The sequence below is a fragment of the Neopelma chrysocephalum genome, unplaced genomic scaffold, assembly GCF_003984885.1.
Source record: "Neopelma chrysocephalum unplaced genomic scaffold, ASM398488v2 Primary Assembly neopelma1_66, whole genome shotgun sequence".
Taxonomy (NCBI): domain Eukaryota; kingdom Metazoa; phylum Chordata; class Aves; order Passeriformes; family Pipridae; genus Neopelma; species Neopelma chrysocephalum.
Genome location: NW_020897725.1, coordinates 11630457 through 11652574, shown reverse-complemented (window position 1 = coordinate 11652574; position 22118 = coordinate 11630457). Strand labels below are relative to the sequence as shown.

Sequence of the window (22118 nt, the reverse complement as noted above, 5' to 3'; positions counted from 1 at the left end):
GACCACATACTATTGCATCTGTGAAGCACTTCTGTGTGTGTGCAGATTTTTGTATATGCGTGTTTGTGCTACTCCTATTTAATAGCAGAGATTTTGTCAACCACAGTCTTAACAGAGAGACATAATTTGGTAGCTCATCTTCACCACGGAACATCATCAGAGAACTGGATAACCTTTGCCAAACTGAGAACTCTTAGCTGAATGGACACTTGCTCTGAAACACTCAGCTAATATTAAATGACACAAGCTTTTGTGCTAATGTAAATACTCAAATCACTTGAGGATATGACATACTATCTCTCGAACTGGCACCTACTTTCCAGACTGATGTCATTTAAAAGTCTGTGCATGAAAGGGAGGAACAAGGAAGCTCTAAGGTTAATTTGACTCTTTAACACTTCCTTTTGATGTACTTACTGGAACCAAAGCCTGCTGAAATATAAAAACGCATCAAAATCTGTTATTTTTGTATCTTGTTGACTTTTTCTTAACAATTCTTTATTTTTGAAGCATGTTTTGTAAATAATTCTGCTAATTGCAAATAATTTCTAACTGAATACTAAAATCCATTACCTGTGTTCATCAGTGTACTGTAATTGTCCCACCACTGTATTCTCATTGCATATGATGGAAATTATAAGTGAAGGCAAACAGCAGAGTACTTCAAGCAGTTATTAGAAATCCAAAGAAAATTTGTCTTTTGATTATTACAGGGAATTGCAAGTCACCTATGGCCATGGATTCGCAGTGATGAAATCTTCCCTGAGCAACCCTTATTATCCTTCATATCAAGTTTAATAATAATCTGTGAGTACTAAGTTATGAGATTTATTTGATTTAGGTGGACTTCCTAATTCACTCAGACTTATGTACTCATTGGTCATTAGAATATTTCACAGCATATTAGGCTCAGTCTGGCACTTAGCAATTTTAGAACATATTACAAGGGTAATGAACATTATTTCTATTTCAGCCCTGTCCTTTCTCCCATTCATTATGATTACACCTGTCAGAATCTGTCTGATGTTGCATTTTCCACAGTGTCCCTCATCATGGTGCCTGGCAGCTTCATGACCACAGAGATAAAACCTTTTTGTTGTAATGTAACAAAATTAAAACCTCTTAGTTCACTTCACTTTTTGTAAATAACTCCTAGTATATAATAAAAAAGTAAATATTTTTTTGTATTAACTTCACTAGTGCAGTTAGGAGTTTTATGAGGTGATTTGCACAAAAATGGAACATCTACTTTATAATACAATTGGCTTCAAAAGATTCCAAACCAACAAGCAAATCTTGTTTCCCAAACACCTCTTGAGTACTCATGCTACATTTCAGGAAGCTCAGAAATATAGGAGAGATTTAGAACAAATAATTATTTATCTAAAATATCATAACTGGAAGTGAATTCTTCATCATTTGATACTTATTTTCTTGTTAATACTTGCTAATACTCATCTCATCAGGAAACAGGAAAAAATCTCTCAAAACAAGTTTTCGTTCGTCACTTTTCTCTTTTAAATAATGCATCTTGAATAGGTAGAATGGCCACATGTATCAAAAATTGTGAAAGTAATCTGGAGTTTAATGAATATAAATGATATTAAAAAAAACTATGCAAGGAAAAAATTGAAATAAATTTTCAAACAAGACAGAATATTGACAGCATGTAGAAAATACATATGTAATATGAAAAACTGAAGTTTACACTTTGATGAACATTACTTGAACACAAATAAATTTAAAAAACCTTAAAATTAGAACAAAAAAAGAGGGTAGATTGCAAATAATTAATTAAAAACATGACAGAGAACCCAGATCACATCCCAAAGCAAGCTCTAATTAATTCAATCAGACATGTTCATGACAAAGGAAACATTGATTTCATTACTCCAGGGCAATGAAAGCTTAATTTCATATCAAGTGAAGTTAGTGAAACCTTTGTGATTAGCATAAGTAAAGAAGTAAGAACTTGGAGTTTACATTGATAAACTCCATAACACTTTTTCCTTACAGAAGGACTCCAACCCCAGTCTCTTTAATAGTGTGCAAGAAAATTAAGTTCTGGCAAACAGGGTTGAAAACAATACAGTGCATGCAGAGGGAAATCTCACAACACTCCCACAGGTTGGCAGCAGGATGCGTTACCTGACAGTGCCTACAGCTCTGCAGTGCTACAGTGGGCATGTCATTAAGGGATTAAAGTTGTTACTCCATCCATTTGCAACATATGATATCTGGAAGGTATATACGCATGCATTTTATTTCAGGATTTTTCCAACCAGGGATTCTCTTTTCATGGATACATGTGGCAGAAGCTAATGGTAATGTAAGCTCTTCCCTCCTGAGCTCTATTTTTTTTTCTTTTTTTCTTTTACCTTTTTTTTTAATTTTTTTCTTTTTTTTTTTCCAAAAGAATCCCCAAACACAAGCAAAACACTCCAAATTCTCCAAAACCCAAGAAACCCCCAAACCAAAAAACCTGCAAAGTTTAGAATATTCACTAAAGTCAGAGAACCAAAATTTCTATTGAACAGTAACTGGACAAAAGGTATAAAAAGTGTTCACCTGGAAGGCAGAAGAGCAATGTTCAGAAAGTATCTGCACCTCCTTCTCCACAGTGAGAAACTTTGTCAGGACACCCCTGTGCCCCCAAGTCATCTTAAATTCTGGTGGTTAAGGTATGTGGGTAATTTGCTTGCACTGAGTTTGAACATTGATCTCCTTCCCCTTACATGAGTCTGCAACAAATAAATCCCCAAAAAACAAGCAAGTGAATAAAAAAAAGGAGGCTCACTATCACTTAAGAAAAAAAAAAGATCAAAAAGAAAGAAAAGAGAAATTCACAATGATGGGGCAATTGTGTTGTGAGAAAAAATAAAAGTGATTAGAGTCACAGAATCTTCAAATGGTTTGGGTTGGAAGGGACCTTAAAGATCATCTAGTTCCAGGCCCCCTGACATGGACAGGGATAAGGTGAACATTTTTGTATATGAAAAGAGTTTTTGTAAATCACTATTAATTTTTGTCTGTAGCTTGTGAAAACAGAAAAAGAAACACTCACTGGGATGAAAACAGCTGTGAACTTTGCTTAAACAAACAAGAAACCAAAATTATCTAATATCAGGAACAAAGGCCCTGGAACAAAATTTCCATTACAAGAATTAGTAAGAATAAATCAAAGATGCAAACAAAAGATGGGTGACTCTTTCTTTAACACATCAGATTAATGAGATGACCTCTTTAGACCTAACAGCCTTTGCTTCTGTGTTTCTGTGATATAGTGATCACTGATATTACTTTTTCTCATACTGTTCTGATGCTATTTCACTAATTGTACTGCTCTGTTCTTCATTGCTTTTCCTGATCTTAGCATTTTTGTCGAATAAGTGTGGTTAAGGACTTATAAGAGTGGAACGATGTATAATTTTATTATCATGAATTGTGCATAATTGAATAAAAGTCTGAGATTCATTGTGGTAATTAATTACTTCCTGACCACTTTCAGCATTCTTTTTAATGATTTTTTTTAACATTAATTTGCAAAAGAAAAGATATAATGGGTGACTACTTCAGAGTGCTTTTCTCTCTTGCTCGCCTCTTAAAGGGACTTCATTTCACTTGCATGGAAATTAGATGAAAGATTACTTTGGATTTCAGTCACTGGGACTTAAATCTGTACCGTACATATCTCTCTCTATACATATATATATTTTTTCATCTTTCGCCAGATGGCCTCTAAACACAGCTGCAAGGGTTAGTGAATTCAAGCATTTATCATTTATGGGAAAATGAAATATGTTGCTAGTTAATTCTTTTGAAAAGAAGGAGAAATTGAGTCAGTGGAAAATAAACTTCCATACTGAGCACAACAAGTCCTGTGAGGAGAGGCTGAGGGAGCTGGGGTTGTTCAGCCTGGAGAAGAGGAGGCTCAGGGGAGACCTCATCATTCTCTACGACTACCTGAAAGGAGGTTGTAGCCAGGTGGGGGTTGGTCTCTTCTCCCAGGCAACCAGCAGTAGGATAAGAGGGCATGGTCTTAAGCTCTGCCAGGGGAGGTTTAGGTTGGATATTAGGAAGAAATTCTTTCCAGAGAGAGTAATCAGGCATTGGAATGGGCTGCCCAGGGAAGTGGTGGATTCACCATCCCTGGAGGTTTTTAAGATGAGACTGGGTGTGGTACTTAGTGCCATGGTCTCGTAACCATGGCAGTGTTGGATCAAGGGTTGGACTTGATGATCTTGGAGGTCTATTCCAACCTGGTTGATTATGTGATTCTATGACATTTTTGAGTCTATATGAACTGTCTGTGAACAGAACAGCTTCATTCTAGTCTGTGCTGTTAAGATGGTTATACCACCACAGAGATGTATTGAGCCTCCAAACTGGAGCTACTGTTGTGGCAGACACAAAGGCTGAATTTAGTCCCTCTGAACTGGAGTGTGTTGATTAAACGAAAAGAATCTTAGTTGGTGTCAGTGTGTTCCTGTCATTATAGAGAAAAGATCCTCCAAAAATCAAATTTTATATTTTATTTGCTTCTCAAGCTGTATCTCTGTTGACAAGCAAAGAAGAGCAATGCAACTCCAAGCCTATAAATTTCATTTACATGTCTGGAATGAAATAGGATCTATTCAGGGAAAGACAAAAATGGTATAACCCAAGAGACATGTAAATGTAATAAATAGGAGATAATTTTCAAATACTGATCAGCATGATAAAAATATTCACAGGCTTTGTGATGGAGAGAAAAATTCAACCATGCAAGCCATTTTAAATCCCCAATCATTTGTCTATTTTAGATATTTTCTGTCATATAACACAGTCAGTATAAATCAATGTAACTGTCAATTTCTGCAAAGTTCTGTTAATCCTAATTTACATCAAATGAGTGATAGAACAACTATTTTAATAAAGACTGAAGTAAAATCCTATATTTAAATAATTTTGGTCAATATAGATCAGTATGATACTTTCTTTGATTAGATCCACTGCCTTAAAATTTTCTTTGCATTTCATGTTCAAACTCACAGTTTAGATACGATTGTCAATTGATCCTGAATAGCTTTCAAATCAATGCTAAGTGTGGAACTTATTCTCTGTAGATTTAAAAGGCAAAAAGTTAAGAACCCAGGAAAAGCCAAATATTTGTCCCTCTCTGCAAGAATGGAGAGAGTAAAGTTCTGCCAAATTGTGACAAAACCTATCTGAAAATAAGAGCTTGAAACTGATGGTGTAAATACTACCCACTGAGGGGAATGAGCTGCAAGAATTGCCAGTGTAGAGATGTGTTTCTAAACTGACTATCTAAATTCAAAATATAGTCGAGGAAGAAAATTGGCACTTCAAATTTTTGTTCTATTTCATTGTTTAACTAACAAGTAGAGCAGCATAGTTGGCCTGCTCCCTAAAAATGCTCATTTTTCTCCTCATTCTATCTCTCTGGAGATAGATCTACGTGTGGTAGCCAGGTAGGTAGTTAGATGTCTACATTACAGATGTCTGTATTGGTCAGATGAGACTTATCTTTACTTATTTATGGTTCTGGAACTATTAAATGATAATCAGGTGACTTCAGATCTGATTCAAACACTAAATCAGAAAATTTTCTGTTTCCCAGCTTTATTGCAAAAGTTTCCCAGTAATCAAGTCATTCCTTTGTTGTAGCATCAATTCACAGTTCCCTAATAACCACACATGTAGAAACACCTACTGATGAAATTATGGATTTATATGGAAGATTGAAAACATGTTTCCCTGACTTTCAGGAGAATCTGAACCGCTAAGCATTTATGTTGCTACCATTTTCAAACAGAAGAGAAGTGGAGAGTTTTGTAAATACAGTTTAGAACATTTTGACCATGACACACCCTCCCTCTTACTGAACCACAGTGCACAATTTGAACAGGGTTGGGTTTTTTTACATTTAATGATCAAAAGCAGTATTAGTAAATTACTAACATTTTGGGAACTGGAATTTGCAGGGAGGAAAAGTGGTCAGAGCACCAAGGTTGACGGAGTTCAAGAAGCATTTGGACAATACTCTTGGGCACATGGTGTGACTTATAAAGATGTTCCTATGTGGGGCTAAGAGTTGGACTCCATGATCCTTGAGGGTCCCTTCCATCTCAGCATATTCTGTGATTCTGTAATTCTGTAATGATATTGGGCTATTAAAATAGGTTTCACATATCTCATTTAAAGAAAAGACACCTGATTTAATTCCACACTAAGTTCAAGTGATTAATCCTTAACATTGAATAAGTAGTCAGGAGTTTTCAGTGTTGTCCTGGTTTCAGCTGGGATTGAGTTTGCTTTCTTCTTGGTAGCTGGTACAGTGCTATGTTTTGGATTTAGTAAGAGAATAGTGTTAATAACACATTGATGTTTTGGTTGTTGCCAGGCAGTGCTACACTAAGTCAAGGACCTCTCAGCATCTCAGGCTCTCCCAGCAAGCCAGTGCACAAGAGCCTGAGAGAGAGCATGGCCAGGACAGCTGATCCAAACTGGCCAAATTACACATAAGAAACATTTTCAAAGACTTTTGTATGTTGTAAATCAGAACTTGATGAAAGAAGGAACTTCTGAGAGCAGTGCTAAATATCTGCACATAAAAGAAGTGGCTAAGATGGAACAGAAGTATTTTCAAGCATTAGTAAGCAATTCATGCACCCAGTAAGTGATAGAGGCCAAGTTAGCTCAAAAACATATTTTAAATTGAAAAAGTAAGCAAACAACAAACAAACCAATCCCTCCTATCTTACGCCTCTGTTAATGTCCTTTTATAGTCTCTGAGCTTTGAGTATCCACAAATCTTCATGTCAGTTTAAATAGCACATAAAAAAAATAGAAGTAGTTTAATATTCTAAAGAGGCGTGTAGAGCAGTTCTGTATGGGCATATATTTTATTAGAACTGCACATCACATCCTTGTGCTTATTTCAGTTAGCTACTTCCTCTGAAAAATAAAATTTAAAACCATCACTGACAAAAAGTCCCATTGGTGTGGCTGACATTGAGGTGTACCTCTAATGATGTTTCAGTAAACCTGCATTCACCCTAACAAAGAGGGAGATAGTATGCTAAACTTTATTTCTTTCTTTTTAATCCTTCTTGGAGAGACATATTGTGAATGCTGATAACCGCCCAGAAGCTTTGAGTGTCGAAAGGACAATGAAGATGGTGAAGGATCTGGAGCACTAGTCTTGTGAGGAGGGGCTGAGGGAGCTGGAGGCATTTAGCCTGGAGAAAAGGAGGATTGGGGGGGGATCTTACTCTGCAACTACTTGAAAGGAGGTTGTAGCCAGGTGGGCATCAGTCTCTTCTCCCAGGTAACAAGCAATAGGGAGAGAGGAAATGGTCTCAAGTTGCACCAGGGGAAGTTTAAATTGGATGTTAGGGAAAATTTCTTCACTGATAGAGCAGTCAGGCATTAGAACAGCCTGCCAAGGGAAGTGGTGGAGTTGCTGTGTCTAGAAGTGTTTAAAAGACATGTGGATGTGACACCTGGGGACATGTTTTAGTGTTGAACACAGTGGTCCAGGGTTAACAATTGGTCTTAGTAACCTTTGAGGTCTTTTCTAACCTCAAAGATTCTATAATTCTATGAATGTCACTCACCCAATATGTAGATTTCCCCTAATCAGTTTTCATGTCAGTAAAAAGAATTGAAGTGCCCAGAATATCCAGAAGAGAACACAGAGAGAACTGACAATATGTCACTAAAGCAAAAATATGGAATCTCTAATAGTGCCAGCACATGTTGAAGCCAATGGTTCAATGCCTCATGGAACCAGATGAAAAAATGAGCACTTCAGAGATCCTGTTTTTGATCTTTTACCATTACTCCCTCTTAATGAGTCTGCAAGATAAGTTTAAAGTCTAGCTGAGGGGATATATAAGAAACACGAAAAAAAAAAGAAGTGTTGAAAAGTTCTGCTATCATGAACAGGAGCAAAGGAGCCTGCAGTTGTGCTAATTTGGCATATTTCTCTTTTTTTGTTAGGTGGTGGTTTGTAACTTCCAGTGTAGAGTTTGTGGGGATTATGTGCAACAGTTGTAGCTTGTTTCCTGGTAACTGAAGCAATTGACAGACATTCACTGCAGGTTCTGTTAGGCTAAAAGAGATTACTATCGTTACCCCTGCTTCACTAACTGTCTCCTTCATACTACCAACCCCTTCACTTAATCTTCAAAAGCTTTCATGAGCAGTAGATGAATAAATTTAGGTTAACTGCAATGGTTTGTTAGTCTCAACAAAACTGGTCATTTTACCAATGAATTAGAGAGCACTTAAACTAGGCTACAGATGTTGGAAGGAGGCAGTCTGGACCTGTTGAGCAGTAATGAGAAGTCAAGAATTACAGTCTTTTCTTGTGTCACAGCCCTCCTGTCAGTCCAGAAAAGGGCAGCTGTCTTCCACCTGAATACTCTTGGCAACTTAACCAAGTACGTAAAAGTTACAGGCAATATGAATATGTTCTCAGTATATTCTTATTGTAGTTTGGGCTGTACTGTCAAGAAATAACATGCTTCTAATAAAAAGCACATATGCACACTATATACTACTAAGACATTTTAGAACCACTGCGGGATGGGGAGAAAAAAAAGCGAAAAAACAACCAGTGCAGATTAAAAATCGTAATGTGCAAGCAATGACCTAAATGTAAGAGCCTTATGCTGGCAATTTCCTTGGAGTGCAATATTTGACTCACCAAAGCTGTCTTATTGCCATTTAAGATGCCATAGGGCATTTACAATATACTCATGGAGCAGGTGGAAAGCTATGTGTGCATTAGGCTAAAAATTCCTTTTTTTATATTATTGTAAAAGTCTGGTTTCTTTGAAGGTGGGTCTCTTTAAACACTGTTGGTTGCCAACTTATGACAAGGGTTCAGCAGTACTGATGGGTGATGGCAAAGGCCTTTTGGCACCATAGTTAATGTATTATGTGTATGGGGTAGCCTACATCTTGCATGAGGACTATTATGGAGATTTACTCTCACTTAGAGAGTAGCTGGAATAGTCAAGCGTGAACAGACAGGATTTAGATTAAAATTGCATAAAAATGAAAATCTATATGATGCAGGCTAAATATCTGCAACAAACACAGCGGAACAAAGTTTCCTACTTTCCCTTAGTTGTTGAGATATCTGTGATACAAAACTGGGGGCCGGACTTGACTGTCCCACTTCTGAGAAAAGAGAGATGTAACTGGAGTGAATGTAATGGGATGGAGTGGAGTGAGTGGAGTAATGTTGGGCTAATTTATGTGACTGGAATTCTCAGCTCTGCTTATAATGTGTTCATCAAGAACAGAAAGGGTTGAACAAGGGAAAAGAAAGAGGAGAAAAAATGGTGTCACTCAGTAGTAGCAATGTCAGCACCAGTTTTAGTATCAATAGGTCCATGGATCTCAATGTTAAGGAACCAAAGGGTTAAATAATAAAGAATTGAAATTGAGCCTATTCAAGATTCTAATTTAAGGCAGAGAACAGAGGGTTTACTTTTTAATATCTGTATGTAACAGAAAGAAAAGCTGTGTTACTAAGGAGGATTTCAATTTTAGAGACATATTAAAGGTCTCACACAGACAGTAGTTAGTCATTAGAGTTCTTGAATACATGCATATACAGGTGGGTTCTTTTTTTCTTTTTTCCTTCACACTAGAGGCACAGCATTTAACACAAGCCAGCTCTATTTTGGACCTCATTATATGGATAAAGATGAACTAAGTGCTGGATTAGTCTCTGTCTGTTGCTTAGAGACCGGTGATTATAGCCTGCTTATATTTAATAAGAGAAGATAAAAGATAGTTCCAACCACTGTTATTTTGTTTCATTGATTGTAAGATGGTCCTGACCACCACTTCCTAGGATACCACCAGCATCCAAGCTGGTGATTAGCTTGTCTGTATGAATTATATATGTTTCCAAGCTAAGGATAACTAAACGGGAAATAGAAGAAGACAAAGTCAAAAAAGGAGGAATAGTATCTGAATATCTCTGAGTAACATGGTCTAGTAGAAGGTGTTACTGCCCATGACAGGGGGGTTGGAAATAGATAATCTTCATGGTGCCTTCCAACTCAAACTATTATATGGTTCTATGATTGTATAGTCTTTGAAAAATAGAGATTTATGAAACTAATTTCTGAGACTATTCTACTATTTACTTGAGAAGTCATGATTAAATATTTGTAAAGAAGACTGGTTTTGTCTAGCTTTTACCCTGTCCTAGTGGAAAAATTAAGGCAATACATGGAAAATAAGAATCATTATGTATCAAAAGGAAGAAAAGAGAAAGATATTAATCGATATAACTGAACCGTTCTTAAGAGTAAGAGCTGATAAGAAAAGCCAAACACATAAAGGAAAATGAATGGCTCAAATAATAAAGACTGTGCAAATGAGAACAAGTTCTGAGGATAAGTCTACTAGTATTACAAATAATTTTTAAGAAAACACAGAAGTTTTTACTGTATCTGGAAAAAAACCAAACCAAAACAAAAAACCCCGACCTGTTCGTTCACCACAGGTGCAAAACAGGTAATTTTGAATTACTGTCAATAAAGAAGTCACTATCTGTCTTCATTAAACATGAGGCTTCCAAAACTGTCTGCAAGTTTCCTAGGGAATTTGTTGAGCAGATATCTGGACATAGAGTTAGATATTTATTAAGGGGTATAATAATAGGACATTACAAAAGCCTGAAGAAAAAAAACATTTGCAAAACAAGAACAAAAAAGAGTATGTGGGATGACTTGGTGATTATAAGTCTGTTAAAGAGGGGAAAACAAGACAGTTAAAAGACAGGAATGAAATTAATGACAGTAAAACAGCATTCTAGAATATAGATTTTGTGTAAAAGGCAGTGAAATTATGTTGGTTGATACAGATAACAGCTCGGAGCCTCTCATGACAGAGGCCAACCTGCAGAACTCTCCTGTCAACACCTTGACATGGACACACAGTACAACTGCCCACTGCTTTTTATGTTTGCTTTTGGGTTTGTTTTTTTTTATTCTAGTGCAGAAAAGCTTTAAATTAATTCCCGTCCGGAAGTTGGAGGCAGAGGAGTAAAAACCAGAAATCCAGATCTAAATTGCTGATGCCAAAAGATGAGGAACATCCAGAGCAAACTACCTGGTGTTGATTTCCTACCTGCTGATGGCTTCAAGGCATGCATGGATAGTTAGCTGGAAGTTAACCAAATTTTCCATTAGTCTAATACTAACTGTAAAACTCTGTCCATGGGTGAATGAAACTTAGTGTCCTGTTTGGAGAGAAATTACATTAAAATATCACGTGGCTCTTTTCTAATGCTTGAATCTGCAAGGAAATCAAAATTTCCTTGATATATTTTTTTTTAGCTTTAGAAAAACAGGGAGGGGAAATAAAATATTTTCCAGAGAATGATAAAGTTACTAAAAGAGTGGAAAAAAATTGTAAGTACTGTTATGAGCAGGCAAACCAGGCTGTCTGCCTGTATCTGTTGCTTTGTCTCGTGCTCCCTCCTTCTGTCTGTGTCCCCGTGCTTCTGTGCCTTGTTTTGATAGATGAAAGTTCAAGCAGTGAAACACACTGTCACACTAAAACCATTTGTCACTGAAAGCCAATGCTGGGCTGCGTGCAGATACCGGTTCTGAGTCATGTCTTTTCTTCTGACGGGGATGTCAGTGCTATTTGTCACAGACTTGTTTATCTGCCACATCAGGCTACCATTTTGCTACCCTGGGTCAGTGCATGGGGGAAGCAGCTCAGCTCCCCTAACGCTGTCAAATTACCCTCAGCAGAACGACGCCAAAGCCGAGGCCTTTGTAATTTTTAACGTCAATGAGACAGGATCAGAAGGAGCAGTTTGGCAAAGTCCTACAGGGACATTCAGAATGCCAAGGCATTTAAAATGGTTTTAATCTTTGTTTCAAAGAAGAGATATCAGAAATTACCATTTTGATCTTTCCTGTATTTTTTAAGTTTTGGCACATCCGGTGATCTACTCATACTTTGGCTGCTAAACAGAGCCTTTTAGGGCTGTAAAGTAATCCTTTCTTTAATCTTCATGTTAACAGAGATCTGAATTGCAAATGTAGCCATAAATGGTTGGACCTGGTCCCATTATTGGGTTTACAAATATTAATGCGAGGATTTTTTTTTAATCTAAAGACTGAAGGATTTAAGGAAGGATTTATGTAGTTCTCTTGTTCTCCGGAATCTTTTATTTAATTTCAAACATGAATTACACAGACAAGGGCAGAAGACATCAGAAACATACTGAAAAGTAGTATTACAAAGGCTGCTTTTGAGCTGGAAAGACAGATTACTATGTTAATACTAGAAGAGAGGGGTGAAGAGTAGATAAATATTTCAAATCCATCAGATTTGTTCCTGATAAGCACTCTTATCACTAAAGATGAGTTTAATTTTTAAATATACTGTGCCAACTACTTGCACATTCCTAAGTTTCCCAAATAGCTGGCAGTTTTGATGGCAATATAGTCTGAAAATCAGAAATTATGAGTGTTGAAAAGTATAAGTGAAGTGGATAAAACCTTCTCACACAAGTGTACGTCAATTTTGGTACCAGACTTGAACCAGAAATATATTAAAGTTTTAAGGCCAGTATATTGATGCCCAGAGTTGTTGGACACTCCCCATCCCTGAAAGTGTTCCAAGCCAGGCCAGATGAGGCTCTGAGCAAACTGGTCTAGGGGAAGGTGTCCCTGCCCACAGCAGGGGATTTGGAATACATGGTCTTTAAGGTCCCTTACAAATGAAACCCTTCTGTGACCCTGTAATTTTCCTTCCAGTATCCTTCTTTTTCACACTCCCATAGGCTTTTGGGCCCACTTTGCTCTTCTCTTCTCTTTCTCCTAAATTGCCAAGACACACAGTAGTCAGGAGTTACATTATTTGAGCTATCTGAAAGATGAGGTCCATACGTCAGGTGTTCCTTTTCTACGAGCCCCAAATCCTCTTTCTGTGCATTGATGGAAAAGACAGAACAGAACTGAAGTATTGCTATTTTAGTCCTCTATGTTATGCTCCTAACGTTCCCAGCAAGACCAAAGGAACAGAGTGCAATCTGTGGGAAATGAAGCCCATGTGAGCATCCTGTAACTCTAAAAGGTCTAAGATTAACTTTGTTCACACTCAGTGAAGTCAGTCAGATTGCCTGGGTGTAACTAAAGGTAGAGTTTTCCACAGCTCTTGGATTTGTCTCAGCTTAACAACTGAATGTTTTGAGGTTTCACTACTCATTTTGCCAGCTAGGCTGAAAAGAGATGCAGGTGTTTGCTTGATTTTTTTCACAGTCACATGAATTTCTTTCAGGTCTGTCTGAAAGAACACTGGATGTTTCTATACTTACCACTTATTTAAATATTTGTTCTTATTCTCTTCCTTAACATATCACCCACCTGCTCCAACTCTTAGCAATTCAACACAAAAACTGTAAGATTTATGGGCTTCCAAATTACAGTGAACAAGTAACAACATATCCCCTTTCTTATCTAGTATATTAAGTGACTTAAGTTTAAACACTTGTTTTCATGTGATTAAGAATCAGCCTAGTCCTTTACTGTAAACATACAAACAAACCAACCTGCCAGTGAGATTCATTACAGAGGAGAAAAATAATTAAATTAATAATAATTTTCCACTTATGATAATTTCTGATGGAGAAATTTGTGTTCCACCTTTATTGAAGAGGTCTTGATTGAGGTAAAAAAGGAATAAAGAACTTGGACTTTACATAAACCATAGTAATTTGGGCTATTCTCTGGTGCACATTTCTACCTTCAACTTTGGGAAATTCCCAAATGCAACAAAGACAAGTCATTCCAAGTAAAATTTTCCTTGGCATATATCATTACTTTTTTATGAACGGAAAAAAAAAACAAAAAACAAAACCCAGCAGCAAGAAAACAATTGCTGAAAAACCTTTTCTAGTAAACATTTATGCACTGGGATTTAGTAGGCTAAAAATCCTGCTGACTTTTCTTGCAGAGGGAGGAAGAAAACACAAAAGTGCCAAATGGAGATACAAAGAAATTCAGTCCTGATTATCTCTTTAGTACAGGGCAGAACTTGCATGAGAGAATGGTAAGGGACCTTCAGGAGGTCCAAGTCTGCTTCTGGAGGGCTTTGGACAAAGTTACCTTAAAATTCTGTGCTGAGCCTCAAGCAGTGTGGAAGTAAAATCCGCTGGTATGTCGAGCCTTTTTCATTCACACTGTGAAATCACACTGTGAAATCATGTGTCAGTCCTGACTAAAAATACGAAATTTCCACACCACAAAAATCAGCACACTGAGTATCCCTACAGTCAAAGAAGAAGGCCAAAGAATTAAGTCAATAAATTTTTACTTAATGGTATTGATAACAAAGACAACACATAACACAGTTTAAAGTTTGCTGGGGAGGCCATGGCATTCACTTTATTTTAAGGAAACTTCTTCCATTAACAATATAAATAGTCCATTAGGGGTCAAAGGGTCTTAATTTTTGTCTGTCTTGTACTCTCTAACAGATGGAATAAATGAAATTTTTTTCATATGTTGGTGTAGAATTTCATAGAGAAAGTGCTGTCAAATGATATATAACATGTACTGCTTTGGTTTGGGTTTTGGTTTGGTTTTTTTTTTTCACCTGTATTGTTCGGGTAAGTTTTTCTTTCAAACAGCCTTGTGATGAAGAACATCCTAAAGGATTCTAGAGTTCAGGTTGGCAAACCCTCTTCAGGTTCTTGTTCTGAAGTATCTGTGGCTTAGGAGGACATTTAATTCACCATCACTAAGTCGTGGGTAGCGCAGCACAGGTGACAATGGCAATCAGAGTGTGATACGTAAATACTTTTCAAGGTTCACACCTGAGCTCCTTGTGGAAACTTCATATATTATAAAAATAAATAAATAAATCTGTCTGAAGTGACAGTGCAGGAAACTCAAACTTTGAAAATCTCCATTTAATCCTATTTTGAATTTTGTACTGGAACCAGACTGGAACAACTTGGGAAATTAAAGCAGAAACTCAGAGTCTGGCATGTGGATAGCAAAGTTAGGAAAAGGCTTCAGTCATTGAAAAGTTTATATGAAATTCAATTCAAGAACTTCTTTATTACAGTGATCCTGTCCTCTCACCTGGGCCAACCACACTTACATCATCTCTAAATTTCTAATTAAAACTGATCTCAAAGACTGCTGAAAATGAAGCTTCTCCTACCAAAAAAAAAGTCATAAACTACAGTACTAAACTTCTTTCTTCAGGTTTAACTCTTTTTTTTTTCTTTTTTTGCAGCAGAGGCAATTGATCAATATTTGTACTTTACTCATCCTTTTCCTAATGGAAGATCACCTCTCCATTTTTTCTTTACAAATCTAAAAAAAAATTATCACACTTAGCTATTTCTGCTTTTCTCAGAATAAGTCCACAGTACAAAAAATACAACTCATTAACTGTATCTCATGTCTTCTATACAGCACTCCTATTTTTACATACTGGTTTGAAATGATATCTCACTGCTGAACCGTTACTAGCTTTATGAAAATGGCCTGAAATCATGGCAATGAACTGCTAAAAAAAATTGCTTCCAAGTGCATGTGATGTGACAGATCCTTAATTGTTGAATGAGGCACCAGGTTATACCTGTGGGACAATGTTGACTTTCTAAGACAGCAGCTTTGAGGAGGGTGTGTCTGTGTGATTCAGTGGTCAGTCCATTATTTCTGTGGTCAGGAGCTTTTCCCTTTCTGTCTGATTTAATGCAAGTGGCCTGTCATGTAATGAACCTATTTACCTATGAGACTGAGTTGTTGTAACTCTCATCACTTACCTGGCATTGTCCAGTGCTTCAGGCGAGACACCAGACTGACAGACTTATGATCTGGTCACTTGGTATCAGGATCTGCAATACTTCTTCTCACTGAAAATATGGTCGTGGCTGATGAGTAGGGTGTTCCATAAAGTATCTGGGTCCTCTTTCCATCCTATTACCAGGGTAACTGTAAGGTGAAATCCCTATCCTACATTCTTGTGTAGCTCAAGAAATAATGCCAACATGTATTAGTAGTGTCAGACAGCTTTGATAGCACAGTCCTGGCACGAGCTATGTCAGGAATTCCAGATATTGCTACTGACTAGTAAGGACCTATAGCAGATATCACCATATATCAAAGGGGAACTATGATGGTCCATGATGTAAGACTGTTCTTAAAATCCATGTTGATTAAATTGTGTTTTCAGTTCATAAGAGGACAGCTGGGCATGACTATTAACAGAGAAAAGAAGCATGAGGACCTGAGGTGTGAAGCTCTGCAAAGCTCTGGATAGGACACTTGCATCTGACTTCCCCATTCCTGGAAGTGTTCAAGACCAGGTTGGATGAGGCCCTGAGCAACCTGATCTAATGGGTGGTATCCCTGCCCATGGCAGCGGGATTGGAACCAGATGATTTACGAGGTCCCTTCCACCTCAAACCATTCTGTGATTCCATAGTTTTACATCAAGAACGCTGTTCTCCTAAGCTCTTAGTAAGAGTAAGACCAAGTAAAAGAGAAACAATTTTAAGATCATTAACCTATGACCACAGACTGCGACAGGAAGAAAAGGGGAATTATGTTCTTGAAGAAGTGCTATGCTGAGCATTGTAGCCTTCTGATACTCTGCCTTGTAAAGCATTGTTGGTTTTATGCACAGAACAGCTAGTGCTGCATACTTATCTGAACCATAAAGGTGGGGAAATGAAAAGCAGCACAAATTTAGTCTTTGTTGTATTTCTGTGGTATTTCATCTCTGCCAACAGAGAGGATTTGGGACACCATTCACAAGAAACACAACTAGGCTGCTTATAATTCCAGACAGGTAAAATCATAAACACTGTGCAGAATCATATGGACTTTCTCAGGTTTCTACTGAATCAAAAATCTCTGCATTATGCTCTTTTGGTCCACATGGATATGTTCACATTCAGAAAGCAAATTATTTTTAATAGCATCATCCTGTGGTTCAGTGACAGACTAAGGTTATTCAGGTCCTCTCTGAGTATCCTCAGTGCTCAGGAGATGATCCAAATTTGCTACACCTGCTGCCTCAGCTGGTCTTCCAGTCCTCATATTGTATTTCTGGACTGTCCAGAGCTCTTTGCTCTCATCTTCAGCCAACAACAGTGCATCCCGTGCAATCTTCTGTCCACGTTGTTGATAATCTTAATAAATTCTGTAAGGACAAGTGCAAAAAAAGTCAGAGAGGTCACAAAAGACAGACAACACATTAACTAGAGTTATGCAACACTAACACTGTAATGTAACAAAGTTAATAAGGTATAAAACCTGACTACTCATTTTATAAGCAAACTCTTCCTGGTAATTAAACCAACAGAGCAGAGAGACTCAGCTATGAGAATCTGTGACCATGGATACACAGGTACTGGGGATGCCAGTCATCTGGCAAAAAGCATTTCTGAATGTGGGGTCTGATGCTCTTTAACAACAAGCTTGAGCTTGCCAGAGCCACAGTAGTGAGCAAATCCCTGCTAGCAGGAAAATCCTTTATATATGCTCAGATCCACTGCAGTAGAAGGCAGTCACTCACATACTGATTTGAAGAGTAAGAAATACAAAAAAGAAACCTGAACTATTCTAAAAGTACTGTTACTGCTGTACTTTTTACATCCCTTTGTCATAGATATAAGAAAGGACTCGGGAATGAACATGGAGGTGAACAGGAATGTGTTCTATGAATTTGTCTGATCATTCAGAGTCTATTCACAGAAGCATCCAACAGCTGCAAGAGGGAGTTGCAAAGCTACAGGTTAAGGATAGCTGGGATTGGCTGGAAAACCTGCTGAATAGTTAGGGAATATCAGGATGGGTTAAATCCGTAGTAAAAATCACATTAGCCTGTGTGGGGATGTTTCTGTGTGTTGTAATATGCTTACCATGCTTGATGCAATGTGTTCAATGAGCTATAGAAAAAGCATTAAAGACTGTTTTATTTGTAAACAAAGAGGGGGGAATTATGAGGGCGGCAGTGTCACGTCCCTCAGGCCCAGGATGGTGGACATTGTTGCACTAATTAGCAGAAAGCCGTGGGAACGGTAAGCAGGACAAAGAAGGCACAGAAGAAGAAGATACAAATAACTACATTTCTTAGCAACCAAGGTCCTTCTTGCAGTCTTGTATCTGTTAAAGCATATGCTGAATTATGTAGTTGGAGAGGGTAAGCATAAGTAGAAAACTACCAATTGTTCTACTTGAATTACCTGTTGTTCTGCCTGGGGTATATAAGCTTATGTACTAAAATAAAGGTCTTCATTTTACCACTGAAATGGAGTCCGTGCTTTTTAAAGCCACAAATGAAGTCTGCCCTCACTGAGCACAGGGAGAAGGGCTGGCAAATGACACACAGAATCATAGAATGGTTTGGGTTGAAAGGATCTTTAAAGATCATCTAGTTCTAACCCCCCTACCATGAGGAGTACACCTTCCACTAGACCAGGTTGCTCAGAGCCCCATTCTACCTTGCCTTAAACGTTTCCAGGGATGGGCATCCCCAAGTTCTCTGGGCAAACTATTCCAGTGCCTCACCATCCTCACAGTAAAGAATTTCTCCCTAATATCCAAATGAACTCTTACAAAGTTTTCTCTAGTGTGAATGGCAGCCTAAACTTTGCTAATATTTGTTTCTGCACTAATGGGAATGGGAGAATTTCTTACAAAAAGACCCAAGATTATGATTATTACTCTATATCAAGCCAAGGAAATTAATTTGGAACTGCCAAGACCTGTTTATTACACCTATTATAAAACCCTTGGTACCAATGGAGTTCACCTGGGATGAATGTCAGTCATAAAAACAAACCTATTAGGGACATCTTTGTCAAACTGCCAAGGTAAGGCTGTTGAGACTCAAAAACAGTCTCATAACCCAAAATCTTTTCTTTGTTAATATTCAATATTTTGATAAAGGGACATTTTGGATATGAATTTAAGTAATGAATTTTCAGTTCTCATTTAATGTCTTAATAATGAAATGAATTTCCATAAAATGTTGAATACAAACTGTGAAAGGAGATAAAGTTTCAATCTAGAAACCACCTCATGTATACTTACCTTTACCAGATCACAAAGTAGTAGCACAGCCTGTATAAGCCATGTTGTCCTGTTCTTGTGTCTAAGTTGGACTACTTCCTGAAGTCCCAAGAAAAAAGCAGATGGGTTTAGCTGGCAGAAACAAAACAGGGCAAAGGCTTGGCAAAATATCTCTGTGGAGATTTTTATAATTGATTTCTAAGCAATCTGAATCAATATCTCTCCTGTATCATTCATGGCCTCTTAATGAATTGCAAAATAATAACTGACATCATGTTTCTAAACTTAAAGCATGGCTCGAAAGGTAGCTCTTTAAAAAATATACGGCTTAAGATACACTGTCAGTTATGCTGGTATAAAGATTATCTCCGTGTATACAAAACAAGGAAGTACTGAAAATTTTTTGGGTTTTTTTTAATCGTTTTAACCAAATGCATAATTGAATTGTGGTAGCTATGTCCAAAAGACACTATATTGTTTCAGAAAGGGCTTAGACAAATTGATGGAGGACTAGTTCATTTTAAAAAAAACCCAAAATATATCTGGCCCAGGAATTTCCTAAATTTCAGGCTGCTAATTAATGGGATCATAGTCAGGGGCAGTTGTTCCCTATTCCCTCATGTCCACTACTCTTTCCTTAATTAACCACTATCTTTAGAGAGGGAGTGTCTTGGTAACATTTCTGGCATGGCCCAGCATAAGAGATTATGTTTAGAATGAATATGTTTCAGTTGCAATTATCTGAGTCATTTACATACACAAAATATTTTGAAATCACAGATTCTGCAATCATAGAATTACATTTAAGTTCTCCTTCTGGTTTAAAAGAAACACACCTTACCTACAGATCCAGGAATTTATAGTTATTGCAATTAAAATTGAGGCAATATAAACAAGCACAACAGTTATTACAGGCCAATTATGATGACACAATACTTTTAGTTAGTAACACAGTTAAGACTGATAAACAAAAGCTTTCTAGGATCTATACATACTTCTGTGGTGTTGTGCTCACCTGTACACCATTCATCTCTGAGGGTTGTCACCTTCAGTCCCTCTCTAGAAGGATATTCTCTTTCATTCTTGCAGTGACTCACCCAGTGATTTGTTTCCAGTGCAACATTATACCTGTTTTTCTATCGCTTTCCCTGAAATCTCTTTCACCTGCCTCACATATGTTTATTTACGTGTTTGTTTATACCTTTAGTCACCAGTATCTGATCACTGTGATTTGTGTGTAAAGCCCCAGTAATTGTGTTGTCCTGTGCCTGCCCTCACCTAAACCCTGCATTTTTATTCTGGGGCCATAGGATATTTCACCCTGTGAAGAGTTCCTGCTTTACTGCTTATCCGTGAACAATAAGCATTACACCATACAATTACACAAAGCTAAACCAAAGCTTAAAAAAATGTAGGTGACGCTAGATGGTTAGACAATTGTCGTAACTGAAAGAAGCTAAAATCAGCACAGGCTAAGCCAAGTCCAGACAAGCTGTGCAATCTTGGTTTCCTCTATTTCTATTTTCTTCTCAGTAAGGCTGAAATGACTTTGTTTGGATCAATACAGATATCTTGCTTATGCAGTTGGACTGCTTATGCTGTTCAACAATGCATGCCTTTAGAATTGTTTTCATTGTTTTCCAATGAAGCACATTTAAATGGCAGCAGAGATTCTCCTGTTATTTACATGACATAAATCAGAAGCAGTTCTACTATGTCTACTGTGAGCAAGTGCTGAAGAATGTAACCACGTCATTTAAAATTAATATGTTCAGTGTATGCTCTGTTTGTATTCCTTGCTTTCTGTTCACGAAACATTTCTTTATTCTTCAGGATATGAGCCATATCTGTCAAGGGTAATGCTTTATTCTCTAAAACAGTAAACATATTGACCACTGCTAAGAATCTTGTAAGACAATTTGCACTACATTAGCAGGCCATGAATCTCCCCAAGAATCCATATTACAAAACGGAAGTTTAAGCAAGAACATGGCATTATATTGATTTCTTGGAAAGTAATATACACAAATGTGTGTTTACACACGAAGATACATGTGCACATGCAATCACAAACATAGAGCTGAATAAACAGCACGTATTGCACAAAACAGATCAATGGTTTCTCGGCTGAGTTATCTTTCTCTTAGATTCCACTTGTATGAAATATTGATTCTTAATCAATTCAAAAAGAATATGGGCCTCAGATTACTGTTACAATCCATAAGTATCTTTTTTTTTTCTTCTCAGTTGATTGTCATCTTTGATTTTTCCAAATTTTCCTGCAGCTTTTAATATTTTTGTGATTTTTTTTTCCTTCAGAGGATGCTACAGTGTCAATTGCTGACTGTTCTCTAACTGAGTTACAAGAATTTTCATGGGATTCATTTGTTCTTGCAGCGAGTTCGGTACATAGCTACTCAGAACAAGCTGATACAGGCAGTCATCAATAACACACTGGGGTAAAAAGAATCATGACAGATGATTTGAAAGGATTGGCTCTTCTTCTTATGCAATATTAACGGTATTTTGGACCTGTATTAAGACAGAGGACTTTTTAGCACCTTTAGGTCCAATATTAGCCTTGAGCTGTGTGATTAACACCAAGAAAGAATTGACTTGAGGTGGGAGAACTTATATTTTATTTTAGTTTTGCAAGTATAAAAAAAGTCTTTATTAGTTTTGAAGAGACTGTCTACTGTGGACAATTTTGGAGTGCACTGTGCCCAAGATGTTTTAAAGAATGTAATTTTTACAAATTTTCTCTCTCTCCTCTTTCCATGCTTTTCTGAAAACAAACAAACAAACAAACACAGAAACAAGGAAAGTTCCCCCCAAATCCCATAACAAAGACACCTACTTTGAAATTTTTAAAAAAAGTGGAAGGCAAAGCATTTGGAATGTGTGAAGCTGGAGGATTTTAGATAATGATTCACTCTGAAGGGTAGATCTCTTAAAATTTCTGCATGACTATGACCTTCAGTTGGTCTGAGATATGCCTCAAATGAAATTAAAAGCCTAAGGTTATGTAAATGT

The 22118-nt window shown here is 37.2% G+C and overlaps 1 long non-coding RNA gene across 1 annotated transcript; it reads right to left on the bottom strand.

The window, feature by feature from the left end:
• Positions 1-517: 517 nt before the first annotated feature.
• LOC113968099 lies at positions 518-17853 on the bottom strand. The gene is made up of 3 exons (XR_003534374.1): positions 17718-17853; positions 3061-3063; positions 518-528 (listed from the first exon to the last, which is right to left on the bottom strand). It is a non-coding gene; the product is annotated as an uncharacterized LOC113968099 (long non-coding RNA).
• Between the last annotated feature and the right edge of the window lie 4265 nt (positions 17854-22118).